The sequence below is a fragment of the Moschus berezovskii genome, chromosome Y, assembly GCF_049115385.1.
Source record: "Moschus berezovskii isolate FMDL1 chromosome Y, NW_MosBer_1.0, whole genome shotgun sequence".
NCBI classification, from domain to species: Eukaryota; Metazoa; Chordata; class Mammalia; order Artiodactyla; family Moschidae; genus Moschus; species Moschus berezovskii.
In genome coordinates, this window is record NC_142489.1 from 61,048,223 (window position 1) to 61,068,528 (window position 20,306).

Genomic DNA, 20,306 nt, shown 5'->3' on the forward strand with positions numbered 1-20,306 from the left:
CAACATTTCCCCAACAGAGACAGTGGGGCATTCCTTGTCATTTTTATAATAATTTTGAGACATACCTTATTATCAAACAGTAACAAACACTTCAAAACCAAACTTTCTTTCTCTCAGATCCTAGAGAATATCACAACACATCTATGAGCATAAGCAAACTTGACAGAAAAGAAATAACATGGCCCTGGAGTTCTGCATTTTCTTTGTCCTGATGTGGAGTACCACAGGTTATAATGTTTTCCATTCTGTCACTGAATTCAAAGAACAAAAAGGAAAATTAACATAATAACAAGAATTAAAGTGAGGGGAGAAAGGAGTATGGTCCTTCAAAATGTTCCTTATCTAGGTCAGTCAGGACTTTCTAAACTGGTTACTTGATGGGTGAGGTGATATGGCGGTTTTATCAAGTTGTCAAGTTGTTTTGTATAGTTGTATACTTGACATCACCAGTTGGTTGACGCCGAAATCAGATTGCTTGTATTCAGTTGAGTTCAGTTCAGTCTCACAGTCGTGTCTGACTCTTTGCGACCCCATGAATCACAGCATGCCAAGCCTCACTGTCCATCATCAACTCCCGAAGTTCACACAAACTCATGTCCACCGTGTCGGTGATGCCATCCAGCCATCTCATTCTCTGTCATCCCCGTCTCCTCCCGCCCCCAATCCTTCCCAGCTTCAGAGTCTTTTCCAGTAAGTCAATGAGGTGGCCAAAGTATTGCAGTTTCAGCTTTAGCATCAGTCCTTCCAATGAACACCCAGGATTGATCCCCTTTAGAATGGAATGGTTGGATCTCCTTGCAATACAAAGGACTCTCAAGAGTCTTCTCCAACACCACATTTCAAAACATAAATTCTTTGGCAATCAGCTTTCTTCACAGTCCAACTCTCACATCCATACATGACCACTGGAAAAACCATAGCCTTGACTAGACAGACCTTGGTTGGCAAAGTAATGTCTCAGCTTTTTAAAGTGCTATCTAGTTTGGTATCCAACTTTCCTTCCAAGGAGGAAGCGTCTTTTAGTTTCCTGGCTGCAATCAGCATCCTCAGTGATTTTGGAGCACAAAAAAATAAATTCTGACACTGTTTCCACTGTTTTTCTATTTCCCATGATGTGATGGGACCAGATGCAATGATCTTTGTTTTCTGAATGTTGAGCTTCAAGACAACCTTTTCACTCTCCTCTTTCACTTTCATCAAGAAGCTTTTGAATTACTTGCTGCCAAAGATGCAGAAGTACTATACAGTCAGAAAAACAAGACTGGGAGCTGACTTTGCTCATATCATGAACTCCTTATTGCCAAATTCAGTCTGAAATAGAAGAAAGTGGAGAAAACCACAAGAACATTCTGGTGTGACCTAAATCAAATCCCTTATGACTATACAGTGGAAGTGAGAAATAGGCTTAAGGGACTAGATCTGACACAAATATTGTCCGATGATCTATGGACAGAGTTTTATGACAGTGTATTCGAGACAGAATTCAAGACCATCTTCAAGAAAAGGAAATAAAAAAAAAAAATAAGCAAAATGGCTCTATACGGAGGCCTTACAACTGGCTGTGAAAAAACAGGAAGCAAAAAGCAAATGGAAAAAGGAAAGATAGACCCTTTTGAATGCAGAGTTCCAAATAAAAGCAAGGAGAGATAACAAATACTTCCACAGTGATCAGTGAAAAGAAATAGAAGAAAACAATAGAATAGGAAAGACTAGAGATCCCTTCAAGAAACTAGAGATAACTAGGGAATATTTTATGCAAAGATGGTATCAAGAAAGGACAGAAATGGTAGGGCCCTAACAGAAGGAGATGATATTAAGAAGAGGTGGCAAGAATACACAGAAAGACTGTACAAAAAAAAAAAAAAAAAAAACACTTCATGACACAGATAATCACGATGGTGCTATTACTCACTTAGAGCCAGATATCCTGGAAAGTGAAGTCAAGTGGGCCTTATGAAGCATAATTAAAACAAAGATACTGGAGATGATGGAATTCCATTTGAACTATTTCAAATCCTGAAAAATGATGCTGTGAAATTGATGCACGCAATATTCCGGCAAACTTTCAAAACTCAGCAGTGGACACAGGGCTGGAAAAGGTCAGATTTCACTCCAATCTCAAAGAAAGGCAATCGCAAAAAATGCTGAACTACAACAAAATTGCACTCATCTAACACACTACAGCCAGGCATCAGTAACATGGGAACTGCGAACTTCCAGATGTTCAAGGTGGAATTAGAAAAGGCAGAGGAACTAGAGATCAAATGGCCAACATCCACTCGGTTTTTGGAAGAGCAAGAGAATTCCAGAAAATCACTATTTCTGCTTTATTGACTATGCCAAAGCCTTTGAATTGTGGATCACAGTGAAACGTGGAAAATTCTTTAAAATATGGGGATACCAGGCCACCTCACCTGCATATGGAGAAACTTGTCTGAAGGTCAGGAAGCAATATATAGAACTGGACATGGAACAACAGATTGGTTCCAAATAGGAAAAGGAGTAAATCAAAGCTGTATATTGTCACCCTGCTTATTTAACTGATATGTAAATTACATCATAAGAAACATTGGGCTGTAGGAAACACATGCTGGAATCAAGATTGCAGGGAGAAATATCAATAACCTCCGATATGCAGATGACACCACCCTTATGGCAGAAAGTGAAGAAGAATTAATAACCTCTTAATGAATGTGAAAGAGGAGAATAAAAAGTTGGCTTAAAGCACAACATTCAGAAACTGGTCCCATCACTTCACAGCAAATAGATGGGAAACAGTGGAAACAGAGGCTGACTTTAGTTTTCTAGGTTCCAAAATCACTGCAGAAGGTGATTTCAGCCATGAAATTAAAAGACGCTTACTTCTTCGAAGGAAAGTTATGACCAATCTAGACAGGATATTAAAAAGCAGAGAATTACTTTGACAACCATAGTATGCCTAGTCAAGGCTATGTTATTTCCAGTAGTCATGCATGGATCTGAGAGTTGGACTATAAAGAAACCTGAGTGCAGAAAAATTGATGCTTTTGAACTGTGGTGTTGGAGATTATTGAGAGTCCCTTGGACTTCCAGGAAATTCAACCAGTTTATCCTAAAGGAGATCTGTCTTGGTTGTGCATTTTAAGGACTGATGCTAAAGCTGAAACTGTAGTACTTTGGCCATCAGATGTGAAAAGCTGACTCATTTGAAAAGACCGTGATGCTGGGGAAGATTGAGTAAGAGGAGAAGGGGATGACAGAGGATTAGACGGTTAGAGGGTATCATCGACTCAGTGGACATGGGTTTGGGTGGACTGAAGTTATTGGTGATAGGGGGTCGAAAAGAGTCAGACACGACTAAGCGACTGAACTGAACTGAGCTGATAGTTGATTTGAGAAAAACACCTTTAAACTGGATGCCTTATTAAAATTCAGATTTGCTTGTACCTACAGCCATCATGGGAATGTAATTCAACATATCAGTATAACCGGTTAAAGATTTTGTAAAGCTTGAATTCCTGTGAATGAAGAGCTATTGATTTTTTAAATAAGTAAAGGAGATTTAAAAGAGCACATAGACTGCCATTCATCCATAATATATGGCAATAGGTAAAAGACGTTGTGTGACAAATATAATGAATATTTAAAAAAAAACACAATGCAATAGAATTAAATACCAAAAATACCATTGAGGATGGTTCTGCCCCACCTCTTTTCAGGTAATTTTTTTGGGGGGAAAATTATTCAACCATTAGACATGCACATATGCAGCAAAATATAATGTACACTCAGTTTTATTTTTATTGCTGTTTTCTTCATAAGTGTGTTATGAATTTGAATGTAATATTCTGAGATTTGCACTGCATTTTTCATTAAGGTCTACACATTTACAGTTCTACTTTTGACTTCCAAGGTAATGTAAGATTCATTAGGAATAATGATGTTTATAAAAAAGTTAATATACTTTTAAAGCTTAATTTTTTTAGAGCATACTTGCTTTCCAATTTTTTGTTAATTTTTCCCCTAAAGAAAAACTAGGGAATACTGCAGTTCTTCACGTCATAACGACTAGTAAACGAGATAGTGACTAAAGAGCAACCATATATCTATCTCCATGTTTTTGACTTCTATCTAAATCTGGTCACCACAGTGCATTAAGACTTCCCTGTCCAGTGGTCATGTATGGATGTGAGAGTAGGACTATGAAGAAAGCTGATCGCCGAAGAATTGATGCTTTTGAACGGTGGTGTTGGAGAAGACTCTTGAGAGTCCCTTGACTGCAAGGAGATCCAACCAGTCCATTCTAAAGGAGATCAATCCTGGGTGATCATTGGAAGGACTGATGCTAAAGCTGAAACTCCCATACTTTGGCCACCTCATGGGATGAGCTGACTCACTGGAAAAGAGTCTGATGCTGGGAGGAATTGGGGATGGGAGGAGACGGGAAAGATAGAGAATGAGATGGCTGGATGGCATCACCGACTCGATGGACATGAGTTTGAGTGAACTCCGGGTGTTGATGATGGACAGGGAGACCTGGCGTGTTGTGATTCATGGGGTCGCAAGGAGTCAGACACGACTGAGTGACTGAATAGTACTAAACTGTGCTCCACGTATAGATCAGAAGTATATCTGTGTCTGTTGTAATCTCCTAATTCCTACCACCACCAGGCATTTCATCCTTGATAACCATATATTTCTTCTCCATTACCGTGTCCCTATATGCTTCTCATAAAGAATCATCTATTACGGTTTTACCTAGATCCCTATATATTTGTGTTTATATGCGATATTTATTTTCCTTTTTTGACTTAGCTTCATTGTATCTGACACTGTCTCTGCCCTTCTATATCAATACAATTTACCTGATTTCATTCCATCTTAAGACTCGGGGATGTATGTACCAACTCATTTTATCCATTCCTCTCTAGATGAATGGATATTTCTGTTGCTTCCATGTCCTGATACTGCAAATATTGCTGCCATTAATATTGAGGTTGTGCATCATTTGGAATTATGATTTTCCTCATGAAAGTCAATGATAATTATTGGAATTTCTTGATCATTTGGTAGCTTCATTCTTATTTTTAAAAGATCCCCTATATTCTTTCCTAACAACAGTACAGGATTGTTCTGCTTACTCAGCACCCTCTCCAGCATTTTTTGTGTGGATGTTTTTCTTTGATAATGGTTATTTAGACAAATTTGAGTTGATACAATCATTGAAGACTTTATTTCCCTTTCTCTCACAGTTAGTGATGCTGATCTTTACAAATTTATTGGACATCTGTATGTATTTTAGGAGAAATGTCTATTTCATCATCTGTTCATTTGTTCCATTTGGGTTGTTCATTTTGCTGTTATTAAGCCACATGAGCTGCTTCCATATGTTGGAGACTCTTCTGTTGTCATTATTGTCAGTTGCAAATGTTTTTCCCATAATGAGACTTCATTTCTGTCTTGCTTATTGGTTTCCTGTGAAAAATATCTAATTTTAATTATATCTCTTTATATATTTTTGGTTTTATTTTCATTACCCAAGGAGGTAGGTCAAAAAATAAAAATGCTGCTGCACTTCATATCACAATGTATTTTAACGATGCTTTCCTCAAATATTATTGATTAACATTTTCTGGCCTTATATGTAGATCTTTAAACTATCTGGAATTTGTCCTATCCTATGGTGCTAAGGAGAGACTAAATGTGATCCACTGGAGGAGGGAATGCAAATCACCCCATTATACTTGCTACGGGACCTCTATGAACTGTACAAAAAAGACAACCAGGTGTGACACCAAAAATTTAGTCTATCAGGATGGTTCACTTCAGTTCAGTTCAGTTGATTCACCCAGTCGTGTCCGACTCTTTGCGACCCCATGAATCACAGGACGCCATACCTCCCTGTCCATCACCAACTCCAAGAGTTCACACAAACTCATGTCCATCGAGTCGGTGATGCAATTCAGCCATCTCATTCTCTGTCGTCCCCTTCTCCTCCCACCCCCAAACCCTCCTAACATCAGACTCTTTTCCCGTGAGTCAGCTCATCGCATGAGGTGGCCAAAGTATGGAAGTTTCAGCATTAGCATCAGTCCTTCCAATGAACACCCAGGATTGATCTCCTTTAGAAAAGACTGGTTGTATCTCCTGGCGGTACAGGGGACTCTCAAGAGTCTTCTCCAGCACCACCGTTCAAAACATCAATTCTTCGGTGATCAGCTTTCTTCACACTCCAACTCTCACATCCATACATGACCAAGGGATAAACCATAGCCTTCACTAGATGGACCTTGGTTAGCAAACTAATGTCTCTGCTTTTTAAAATGCTATCGAGGTTGGTCATAACTTTCCTTCCAAACAGTAAGAGTCTTTTAATTTCCTGGCTGCAATCAGCATCTGCAGTGATTTTGGAGCCCAAAAAAATAAAGTCTGACACTGTTTCCACTGTTTCCGCATCTATTTCCCATGAACCAGATGCCATGATCTTTGCTTTCTTAATGTTGAACTTCAAGCCAAATATTTCACTCTCCTTTCACTTTCATCAAGAGGCTTTTGATTTCCTCTTCACTTTCTGGTATTAGGGGGGTGTCATCTGCATATCTGAGGTTATTGATATTTTGCCTGGCAACCTTGATTCCAGCACAGCGTGCCTCATGATGTAGTCTGCATATAAGTTAAATAAGCAGGGTGACAATATACAACCTTGATGTACTCCTTTTTCCTATTTGGAACCAGTCTGTTTTTCCATGTCCATTTCTAACTGTTGCTTCCTGACCTGCATAAAGTTTTCTCAAGAGGCAGATCAGGTGGTCTCATATAACCATCTCTTTCAGAATGTTACACAGTTTACTGTGATCCACACAGTCAAAGGCTTTGGCATAGTCAATGAAGCAGAAATAGATGTTTTTCTGAAACTCTCTTGCGTTCTCCATGATCCAGCGGATGTTGGCAATTTGGTCTCTGGTTTCTCTGCCTTTTCTAAAACCTGCTTGAACATCTGGAAGTTCACGGTTCATATATTGCTGAAGCCTGACTTGGAGAATTTTGAGAATGACTTTACTAGTGTGTGAGATGAGTGCAATTGTACAGTGGTTTGAGCATTCTTTGGCATTCCCTTTCTTTGAGATTGGAATGACAACTGACCTTTTCCAGTCCTGTGGCCACAGCTGAATTTTCTAAATTTGCTGGCATATTGCGTGCAGCACTTTCACAGCATCATCTTTCAAGATTTGAAGTAACTCAATTGGAATTCCATCACCTCCACTAGCTTTGTTGGTAGTGATGCTCTCTAAGGCCTGCTTGACTTCACATTTTAAGATGTCTGGCTCCAGGTGAGTGATCACGCCATCGTGTTTATCTTCATTGTGAAGATTTTTTTGTACAGTTCTTCTGTGTATTCTTGCCACCTCCTCTTAATATCTTCTGCTTCTGTTAGGTCCATACCATTTCTGTCCTTTATCAAGCCCATTTTTGCATGAAACGTGCCCTTGATATCTCTAATTTTCTTGAAAAGGTCTCTTGCTTTTCCTGTTCTGTTGTTTTCCTCTTCCTCTATTTCTTTGCATTGATCACTGAGGAAGGCTTTCATATCTCTCCTTGCTATTCTTTGGAACTCTGCATTCAGATGCTTATATCTTTCCTTTTCTCCTTTGCTTTTCGCTTCTCTTCTTTTCACAGCTATTTGTAAGCCCTCCTCCGACAGCCATTTTGTTATTTTACATTTCTTTTACATGGGGAGGTCTTGGTCCCTGTGTCTTGTACAATGTCACGAACCTCCATCCATAGTTCCTCAGGCTCTCTATCTATCAGATCTAGTCCCTTAAATCTATTTCTCACTTTGCCTGTATAATTATAAGGGATTTGTTTTAGGTCATATCTGAATAGTCTAGTGGTGTGCCCTACTTTCTTCAATTTAAGTCTGAATTTGTCAGTTCAGACTTAAAGGAGTTCATAATCTGAGTCACATTCAGCTCCTGGTCTTGTTTTTGCTAACTCTATAGAGCTTCTCCATCTTTGGCTGCAAAGAATATAATCAATCTGATTTCGGTGTTGAACATCTGGTGATGCCCATGTGTATAGTCTTCTCTTGTGTTGTTGGAAGAGGGTGTTTGCGATGACCAGTGTGTTCTCTTAGCAATACTCTATTAGACTTTGCCCTGCTTCATTTCGTGCTCCAAGGCCAAATTTGCTGTTACTCTAGGTGTTGCTTGGCTTCCTACTTTTGCATTCCAGTCCCCTATAATGAAAAGGACATCTTTTTTTTTTGGGTACGTGCCTAATATGCTAGTTGGGAGGAGCGGAGGTTAATAACTAACTTTTACAGAAAGCAGTAAGTGGTTGCCATAAAGTGGAAATAAACCTCATTTTATATGTCTAGCGATGAAATTAAAACAGAAGGCTGTAAAGAACAGTATTGCAAGGTAACCTAGAATTTTAGATCCATGAACAATTTAAATTGAATGACGTATAAAAAGAGATGGCAATAGCTAGCTCATTGGAAAATATCCTGGAAAAGATTGAAAGCAGCAGGAGAAGGGGGAAACAGGGATGAGATGATTGGATGGCATCACCTATGCAATGGGTATGAACTCGGGAAAATTTCAAGAGGTGGTGAGGGACAGGAAGGACTGTCATGCTGCAGTTCATGGCATCCCAAAAATTCAGACACGACTCGGCCACAGAAGAATGACCAGGTCGTTTTCTAACTGTATTCTAATACTTTTAGCTGTCCTGATTTTCCAGCTTACCTTGTAAAATATATTATCTTCTTTCCATTGCATATTGTTGCCTTCTTTGTCAAAGATTAAGTGATCATTTGGGCAAGAGATTAGTTTAGGGTTTTCTATATGTTCCATTGGCTTTAATCCCAATATTGTGCTAATTGCATGCCATGTTCAAAACTATATGTTTTTTGTATAGACTGAAGTGAGGAGTCCTGAAACTCAGTTTTTCTTTCTCAAGTTTGCGTGGTTATTCAAAATCTTTGTGTTTCCATCAAGTCGTAAAGATTTTTTTTTTTTTTTGGTTCTATTCTGTGAAAAATGTCATTGGTATTTTATTAGGGATGACACTAATTTTTTAAACTCCTTTTGTAGTGTAGTCATTTTCACATATTGATTTTTACAGTCCAAAGAATAGTATAGCTCTCATTCCATTTCTGTCACCTTTTTAAAAAAATTAACTTATCTATTTTATTTGGAGGCTGATTACCTTAAAATATTGTAGTGTTTTAGCCATACATTGACATGAATCAACCATGGGTGTACATGTGTTCTCCATCCTGAACCCCCTCCAACTTCCCTCTCCATCCCATCCGTCAGGGTCATTCCAGTACACCAGACCTGCTCACCCTGTCTCATGCATCAAACCTGGACTGGTGATCTATTTCATATATGGTACATACACATTTCAATGCTATTCTCTCAAATCATCCCACCCTCGCCTGCTCCCACCGAGCCCAAAAGCCTGTTTTTTACATCTGTGTGATGCTAAAGCTGAAACTGAAATACTTTGGCCACCTCATGCGACGAGTTGACTCACTGGAAAAGACTCTGATGCTAGGAAAGGTTGGGGGCGGGAGGAGAAGGGGACGACAGAGAATGAGATGGCCGGATGGCATCACCGACTCTGTTACCATGAGTTTAAGTGAATTCCGGGAGTTGGTGATGGATAGGGAGGACTGGCATGCTGTGATTCATGGGGTCGCGAAGAGTCGGACACGAATGAGCAACTGAACTGAACGGAACTGAACTGAATCTTGTGCAGTCTCAAATACAGGGCCATTGTTACCATTTTTCTAAATTCTTTATGTGTTATTATTCTGTATTGGTGTTTTTCTCTCTGACTTAGTTTACTCTATATAATAGGCTCCAGTTTCATCCACCTCATTAGAACTGATTCAAATGCATTCTTTTTAATAGCTGAGTAATATTCCATTGTGTATATGTACCAAAACTTTCTTATCCATTCATCTACCAATGGCTATCTCGGTTGCTTCCAAGTCCTGGCGGTTGTAAGCAGTGCTGCAATGAACATTGGGGTACACACCTCTTTCTCAATTCTGGTTTCCTCAGTGTATCCCCAGCAATGGGATTGCTCTGTCGTATGGCAGCATTATTTTTCCAGTTTTTAAAGGATTCTCCACCCTGTTCTCCACAGTGACTGTACTAGTTTGCATTCCCACCAACAGTGTAAGAGGGCCCCCTTTTCTCTGCACCCTCTCCAAAGGATGTGACATCTTTTATTTGGATCATCCATACCTTATTCTTTCGGCACAATACTCCTTTTTCTGTTTCGGCAGGGTTATTCCCAAGTATTTTATTTTTCCTGTTACAATGATGAATCAGATTATTTCCTTAATTTTTTGTTTTTGGTTTTCTTTTGTAATTTATAGGAATGAAGGTGATTTCTTCCTGTTTATTTTTTATCCAACAACTTCCCTAAAATCATTGTTATTAATTTTCTGTTGCCATCTTAGGATTCTCTGACACAATAACTAATGTCAAAAAAAGGTGACAGTTTTACCTCTTCTTTTTCAGTTTGCTGGTAATTTTTTTCTTCTTCTTCTTCACTGATTGCTGTAGCTAGGAGTCCCAAGATTATGTTGAATAGCAGTCGTGAGGGTGGCAAACTTTGTCTTTTTCATGACCTTAGGCAACATGCTTTCAGTTTTCACCTAGGAGAAGCATTTTAGTGTTGGGTTTATACATACATGGCCTTTATTAATTTGAAGATGATCATGTCTGTTCCCACGTCCTGTTCTGCCTTTTACATAAATAAGTGTTTAATTGTGTCAAAGTTGCTTTCTGCATCTATATTTTAGATGTCTTCAAGAGTTCTCTTTGGAAAGTTTTGTTATCTTTCAGTGTTCTTTCTCCTCTGGCCACCTGATGCAAAGTGTTGTCTCATTAGAGAATGCTCTGATACTGGGAAAATTTGAAGTAAAAAGAGAAGTGGGTAGCAGATGATGAGAGGGTTAGATAGCATTACCAACTCTGTGGACATGAGTCTGAACAAATTCTGGGAGAAGGGAATGTAAGACTGATGGGACACAGTCCATGGGGTGACAAAGGGATGGGCATGAATAACTGACTGAACAACAATAGCAAAACATTCTTTCCTGTTACTGACAGTAGTAGTTATTAGTGACTACTTCATTTTCTCTCCCACAATACCCTATCTATATATCAATTGCACTAATTTCACCACGTACCATGCAAAGATTCAGCCACATTTGCTGTCATTATTGTCCCACAAATGGTCCGAAATTTATGTGATTTCTCAACTACACATGATCCAGTGGTCTCCGAGCCATTCTCCAGCATCCATTTATGTTCCTTCCTATCTTGCTATAGCCAGAGAAAATTTTCACTCACTAGTGAAGCAATGCGCTAAATAACAAGTTCTTGAGAATAAATGTCCTGTCAGGATTCTGTATTCTAACTTTGTCACAGTCTTCACATTGTTGGTTTGTCCCATTTCTTCAGTCACACTGAAGTTTCAGTCTGTGTTCTGTTTTTCTCAGTCTCAGTGTCTGTGCTAACACTGTTTTCTCTTTTCCTTGATTTTTCTTTTTAATTAATGTCTGTGAGATCTTATTTTAAATTCCTCAGGAAGTTCTTTTTCACTTTACAAAGCATTTTGTGATTTTAACTTTAGATTGACCTTTTCGATGAGCTTTAATAGACTGTCCTCTCCAAAAGGAATAAATTATGACAACCCGCATCTATTTTTGCTGTGATTCTACTCGCCTCTATTCAGGCGTAAATGATTGTATTTTAATAATACAACTTGAATTGATGTGCATCTTAGTCACTGAATCATGCCCAACTCTGCAAACTCATGGACTGCAGCCCAACAAACTCGTCTGCCCATGGACGTTTCCAGGCAAAGATTTTGGAGTGGATTGCCATTTCCTTCTCCAGGGAAACAAGAATACTGGAACTACGAAATATAATTTTTCAGCTAATAAATTCTGAATTTGCAGAAAGAATTCACCTGAAAGGAAAAGAGTATCTTGATTGCAAGTTAAAATCACCAACTTTTGTTGTCTATCCCACAATCAGGTTAAATAAAAATCATTAGCTTATCTGAAGAGCATATTTTTTTCCATTTTTAATATGGCTAAGAATATACAAAGGAAAGTAAAAAGAAATAGCAAATAATGGCATTTCTCTTCAAGAGAAATTGAGGCTAGAATATGAATCTTTCTCACTTTCTTTTTCTTGGTGAATGTTATTTGGCATTTCCAGTGGTAATTTTTCATCAAGTTCCCTTAAATCATGGTCCTGTTTTTCAAGTGAATTATTGGTGAGGATTTTCAGGAGAAACGAAATGAGCTAAGCAAGATACAGCAGAGTGAAACTAAATCTAATCTCAAGTGGAGGCGAAATTGCACTGGGTGCAGAATTTTCTACATCAAATGTATAATTGTGTATATTTTACATATGAAATTCCTAGTGCAGATTTTTATCTTCATATATAGAATTCTTGATACATCATATATGAAAATCTGAATGAATGTTTCATTAAAACACATGAAACTTTGCATATTTGAAATGCAAGGATTCTTCAATATCCGCAAGTCAAACAATGTAATACACCACATTAACAAAATGAAAAATAAAAACCATATAATTATCTCAATAGATGCAGAGAAAGTCTTTGACAAAATTCAGCATCCATTTATGATCAAATCCCTCCAGAAGGCAGGAATAGAAGGAAGACAGATCCTCAGCAAACATTATTCACAATGGTGAAAAATTGAAAGCGTTTCCCTGAAGTCAGGAAAAAGGCAAGGGCGCCCACTCTCACTACTACTATTCAAGATAGCTCTGGAAGTTTTGGTCACAGCAACCAGGGCAGAAAAACACATAAGACGGATCCAAATTTGAATAAACATAAAACTCTTAGTGTTTGAAGATGACCTTATCCTCTACACAGAAAACCCTTAAGAATCTACCAGAAAACTACTAGAGCTAATCAAAGGATACAGTAAAGTTGCAGGATATAAAATCAACACACAGAAATCTCTTGCATTCCTATTCACTAATAATGAGAAAATAGAGAAAATAAGGAAATAATTCCATTCACTGCAACAGAAAAAATAAAATACTTAGGGATATATCTACTTAAAGAAACAAAAAACCCTATATATAGAAAACTAAAAAACACTGATGATAGAAATCAGAGAGGACACTAATAGATGGAGACATATACCCTGTTCATGGATTGGAAGAATAAATTTTGCGACAATGAATATATTACCCAAAGTAATTTTTAGGTTCAATGTAATCCCAATAAAGCTACCAACATTATTTTTCACAGAGCTAGAACAAATAATATCACTATTTGTATAGAAATACAAAAAACTTCGAATAGCCAAAGCAATCTTGAGAAAGAAGAATGGAACTGGGGTAATCAACCTGCCGGACTTTAGGCTCTACTACAAAGCCACAGTCATCAATACAGTATGGTACTGGCATAAAGACAGAAATATAGATCAATGGAAGAAAATAGAAAGCCCAGATATAAATCTATGCACCTAGGGACACCTTATCTTTGACACAGTTGGCAAGAATATTCAATGGAGAAAAGACAATCTACTTAAAAAGTGGTACTGGGAAAACTGGTCAGTCACTTGTAAAAGAATTAAACTAGACCACTCCCTAACACCATACACAAAAATAAACTCAAAATGGATTAAAGATCTAAATGTAAGACCAGAAACTATAAAACTCCTAGAGGAGAACATAGGCAAAACACCCTACGACATAAATCACATCAGGATCCTCCATGACCCACCTCCCAGAATATTGGAAATAAAACCAAAAATAAACAAATAGGACCTAATGAAAATTAATAGCTTCTGCACAGCAAAGGAAACTATAAGCAAGGTGAAAAGACAGCCTTCAGAATGGGAGAAAATAATAGCAAATGAAGCAACTGACAATTAATCTGAAACATATGCAAGCAACTCCTGAGCTCAACTCCAGAAAAATAAATGGCCTAATCAAAACATGAGCCAAAGAACTAAAGAGACATTTCTCCAAAGAAGACATACAGATGGCTAGCAAACATATGAAAAGATGCTGAACATCACTCATAATCAGAGAAATGCAATTCAAAACCACAATGAAGTACCATTTCACGCCAGTCAGAATGGCTGCTATCCAAGGGTCTACAAGCAAAAAATGCTGCAGAGGGTGTGGAGAAAAGGCAACCCTCTTACACTGTTGGTGGGAATGCAAACTAGTGCAACCACTATGGAGAACAGTCTGGAGATTCCTTAAAAAACTGGAAATAGAACTTCCATACGACCCAGCAATTGCACTCCTGGGCATTCACACTGAGAAAACTAGAATTGAAAGATACACATGTACTCCAATGTTGATCGCAGCACTGTGTATAAAAGTCAGGACATGGAGGCAACCTGGATGTCCATCTGCAGATAAATGGATAAGAAAGCTGTGGTACATATGCACTATGAAGTATTACTCAGACATTAAAAGGAATGCATTTGGATGAGTGCTAATAAGGTGGAAGAAACTGGAGCCTATTATAAAGAGTGAAGTAAGCCAGAATGAAAAACATCATTACAGTATACTAATGCATATATATGGCATTCATAAAGATTATAATGATAACCCTGTATAGGAGACAGCAAAAGAGACACAGATGTATAGAATAGTCTTTTGGGCTCTCTGGGAGAGGGCGAGGGTGGGATGATTTGGGAGAATGGCATTGAAACATGTATATTATCATATGTGAAATGAATCGCCAGTCCAGGTTCGATGCATGAAACAGGATGCTCGGGGCTGGTGCACTGAAATGAACCAGAGAAATGAGATGGGGAGGGATGTTGGAGGAGGGTTCAAGATGGGGAACACATGCATACCAGGGGCAGATTCAAGTCAAAGTATGGGAAAACCAGTACAATAATATAAGGTAAAATAAAATAAAATAAAAATAAAAAAGAAATGTAGCTTATTCCAGATAGTCAGATTTTCACACGTGTAATAATGAAAAATCGTTAGAAAATTATTGCCCAGATTTGGAATATGAAATATAGAAAAGTACACATCACATGTCGGAATATCCTCGAGCGGATGTTCATATGTGAAATACAGAGTATTCCATACTTCATTATGGAAATTATGAGACTCCATTTTCAATATGAAATGTAGATGATTCCAAATTTCACTTAAGAAAAGCTGTGATTACATTGCCATATGTCATATGCAGAGAAAACCATATTTCATAACATTCTGCACTAGGATTTTCATCTGTGTACAGAGAGAATATCATATTTCATATAGGAATTATTGAACTTAGATTAACACACATGAACATAGAAAACTCCATTATCCAGAGACCGCTAGTCACTCCCAGGTTTCCAAGTGTGAAATATAAGGATTCTACCTTTCACGTTGGAAAATCAGCACCAAGATTTTTTTATGTGGAATGTAAAAAATTCTACATTTCATGACGGAACATTTTTACACAGTGTTCATCATACAGGAGAACTAGATAGTTGCTTTTCTTATGTGAATATCAACATAAAATTTTGTATGTAAAAACAGAGAAAAAATGTCATGCTATCTGTAAAATACACAGAGTTGCATTTGGGATGACTGATTTTAGAATTTTGCCTGGGAAATATAAACATTTCCAAATTTCACCTATTTTTTTTTTTTTTGTCTAAATTTTCATATGTGAAATACAGAGAATGTTATTGGTCACAGAGGAAAAGAAAATCCCACCCACGTTTTAAATGTGAAAGAGTATTCCGTTTTTCATGTAGGATAAGTTGTGTCTAGATTCTCACATGTTAGTTATACACAAGGATGTTATATTTCTTGTTCAACAAAAATACTATGCCCAAAATTTTATATTTTGAATGTAGAAAAAGTCATGTTTCAGTAGAGAATGTGTCCCCAGATTTTCTCATGCAAAACATAGAGAAGTTTATCTATGTTATACTTTGGCCACCTCATGTGACGCGTTGACTCACTGGAAAAGAGTCTGATGCTAGGAGGGATTGGGGGTAGGAGGAGACGGGGACGACAGAGAATGAGATGGCTGGATGGCATCACCGACTCGATGGACATGAGTTTGAGTAAACTCCGGGAGTTGGTGATGGACAGGGAGGCCTGGTGTGCTGTGGTTCATGGGGTCGCAAAGAGTTGGACACGGCTGAGCGACTGAACCAAACTGAACTGAAAGGTAATTTGTGTCCAGGTTTTCTTACGCTAAACAGAGAGATTTCCATATTTCATGTAGGAAAATCAGAGTGCAGCTTTTCATGTGTCACGTTGAAAAGTCTTCATATTACTTGTAAGATAAGATATGTTCACAATTTCATATGTGAAATATGCAGTATTCCATATTTCAGGGAGAATATCTGATACCCAGTTATTCATATTTGAAATGTAGAGAATTCAAAATTCCGTGTTAAAATTGCAGCTCCGTTGTTCATTTATCATGCACAGAAAATTCCAAACTTATATAATTAAATGTTGTGTTCAACTTTTCAAATGTGAAATAGTGTTCATTCCACAGTTCATTAGAATAATATGCCCTCTGCACTCAGATTACCAAATTAAAAATATAGGAATGTCACGCTTCATGCTTGAAAATATGAAGTTATATTTTCATATGCAAAATATCAAAGGTCCATAACATATGTATGAATATCTTTGTGCAGTCTTGTTTATAAGCATTCAGATTTTCTAATTACATGTTTGAGAATGTATCCACATGTTCTCCTATTTAAGAAAAACACACACACACACACAACTCTATTTCAGGTCTCAACACTGAACCTATAATGCTATATGTGAAATTCACAGTTCGTATTTCAGATAAAATTTCACCAGCCTTTCTTTGTCCAAATATGCAAAGTTTCACGTGTTGTCAGAAAACATTGATTCAGGTTTTTCATATTTGATAAATCGAGAATTCCAAATATGAAGATGAAAACTTGCACTAGTATGTTCGTTTGTAAAATATACATATTTACACATGAGTTGGTGATGGACCGGGAGGCCTGGCGCGCTGTGATTCATGGGGTCGCAAAGAGCCAGACACGACTGAGCGACTGAACTGACCTAAACTGAACTGATACATTTGATGTAGAAATTCTACACCCAGTGCAGTTTTGCCTCCAACTGAGATTGGATTTAGTTTCACTCTGCTGTATCTTACTTCCCTCATTCCTTTCTCCTGAAAATCCTCACCAATAATTCACTTGAAAAACAACTATGGACCTGGATTTAAGGTATCTTGAAGAAAATTTACCACTAGGAATGCCAAATAACATTCACCAAGAAAAAGAAAGTGAGAAAGATTCATATTCTAGCCTCAATTAGTCTTGAAGAGAAATGCCATTATTTGCCTCTATTTACTATCTATGATATAGGTCTCTGAGGTTTCTTTTTGCTGTTTTTAAATATTCCTTAGTCATATTAATAATTGAAAAATATGCTTTTCAGAAAAGCTGATGATTTTTTCTTACCTGATTTTGGGACAGACAACAAAAGTTGGTGATTTTAGCTTGCAATCAAGATACTTTTTTTCTTTGGAGGGAATTAACTCTTCAAGTTCAGAATTTATTAAATTTTATCAGTTAAAATTTTGATTTCTTATTAGTTCCACTCTTCATGTTTTCCAGGAGAAGGAAATGCTACCCACTCCAGTATCTTTGCCTGGAAAAGTGCATGGATAGATGAGCCTGATGGACTGCAGTCCATGAGGTTGCAGAGTTGGGCATGACTCAGTAAGTGACTAATTTGCACACCCATTCAGATTGTATTATTCAAATACAATCCTTTATGCCTGAAAACAGGCAAGTAAATCACAAGCTAAAATAGATGTGCGTTGTCATAATGTATTCCTTTTGGAGAGGACAGTCTATCAAAGCTCGTCAATCAGGTTAATCTAAATTTAAAATCTCAAAATGATCTGTAAAGTGAAAAAAAGTTTCAGTGGAATTTAAAATAAGATCTCACAGACATTAATCATAAAAGGAAAATCAAATAAGACAGAAGAACCGTCTCTGCACAGACAGTGAGACTGAGAAGAACAGAACACAGCCTGAAATTTCAGTGTGACTGAAGAAATGGGACAAACGAACAATGTGAAGACTGAGACAAAGTTAGAATACAGAATCCTGAAAGGGTATTTGTTCTCAAGAACTTGCTTTCTAGCGCATGACTTAGCTAGTGAGTGACAATTTTCTCTGGCTATAGCAAAGTAGAGAGTTTCTGAGGAACATAAATGGATGCTGGAGAATGTTTGGGAGACCACTGGATCATGTGTAGTTGAGAAATCACATAAATTTTGGACCATTTGTGGGACAATAATGACAGCAAATTTGGCTGAATCTTTGCATGGTATGTGGTGAAATTAGTGCAACCGAGATATAGATAGGGTATGGTGGGATAGAAAATGAAGTAGTCACGGATATCTACTACTGTAAATAACAGGAAAGAATGTTTTGCTATTGTTGTTCAGTCAGTAATTCATGCCCATCCCTTTGTCACCCCATGGACTGTGTCCCATCAGTCTTACATTCCCTATCTCCCAGAATTTGTTCAGAGTCATGTCCATAGGGTTTGTGATGCTATCTAACCCTCTCATCATCTGCTACCCACTTCTCTTTTTACCTTCAATTTTTCCCAGTATCAGAGCATTCTTTAATGAGACAACACTTTGCATCAGGTGGCCAGAGGAGAAAAGACCAATGAAAGATAATAAAAGTTTCCAAGGAGAGGTCTTGAACGCATCTAAAATACAGATACAGAAAACACTTTTGACAAAATTAAGGACTCATTTATGATAAAAGCTGTACAGGAAGTGGGAACAGAAAGGATCATCTTCAACTTAATAAAGTCCATGTATGAATAAACCCAGCACTACGATGTTTCTCAGAGGTGGAACCTGAAAGTATGTTGCCTAAGGTTGTGAAAAAGACAAAATTTGCCACTCTCATCACTGTTGTTCAACTAATCTTGGGACTCCTAGCTACAGCAATCAGTGAAGGAAAAAAAAATTACCAGCAAACTGAAAAATAAGAGGTAAAACCGGCACTGTTTGCTGACAGAAGTTTCTGTTTCAGAGACTCCTAAGATTGCACCAGAAAATTAATAGACAATGACTTTATGAAAGTTGTTGGGAAAAGAAATAAACAGGAAGAAATCTCCTGCATGACTATAAATGACCAGAGAAAACCAAAACCAAAAATTAAGGAAACAATCTGATTCACCATTGTAACAAGAAAAATAAAATCCTTGGGAATCAGCCCACCTAACCAGAGAAAAGACTCGTAACCCGAAAAGAATAAGGTATGGATTAGACACAAATGAAATGAGAGATATATATTCTTTGGACTATAAAAATCAATATGTGAAAATGGCTACACTATAAAGAAGAGTTTACAGATGCAATGTCATCACGATTAAATTACTAATGACATTTTCCACAGAAATAGAACAACAACAAGAAAAACTTTACAACTTGATGGAAACACAAAGACTGATTAACCAGGCAAACTGAAGAGAGAAAAACTGAGCTGCAGGACTCAGGTTTCCTCACTTCAGTCTATAAAAATCATGGCATGCAATTGGCACAATATTTAGATTAAATCCAATCGAACAGATAGTAAACCCTAAGATAATCTCTTGCCCAAATGATCACCTAATCTATGACAAAGGAGGCAACAATATGCAGTGGAAAGAAGAAACTATATTTGACAAGTTAAGCTGGAAAATCTGGACAGCTAAAAGTAAAACAATACAGTTAGAACAGCACCTGGTTATTCTGTGGCCGAGTGGTGTCTGACTTTCGGGATGCCATGAACTGCAGCATGCCAGTCCTTCCTGTCCTTCACCACCACTTGGAGTTTGCCTGAGTTCATATCCATTGTATAGATGATGCCATCCAATCATCTCATCCTTGTTTTCCCTTTCTCCTGTTGCCTTTGATCTTTCCCAGAATCAGGGTCTTTCCAATGTGTTGGCTGTTGCCATCTCTTATTATACCCCATTCAATTTAAATTGTTCATGGATCTAACATTCCAGGTTGCCCTGCAGTACTTTTCTTTTCAGCATTTCATTTACTTTCATCTCCAGACACATAAACAATGAGGCTTATTTCCACTTTGGGGCAACCACTTATTGCTTTCTGGAAACATTAGTTATTACCCTTTGCTCCTCCCAAGCAGTATATTTGGCACCTACCATCCTGGGAGACTCATCTTTTGGAGTCATACCTTACTGCCTTTTTATATAGTTCATGGAAGCCCCATAGCAAGTATAATGGGGTGGTTA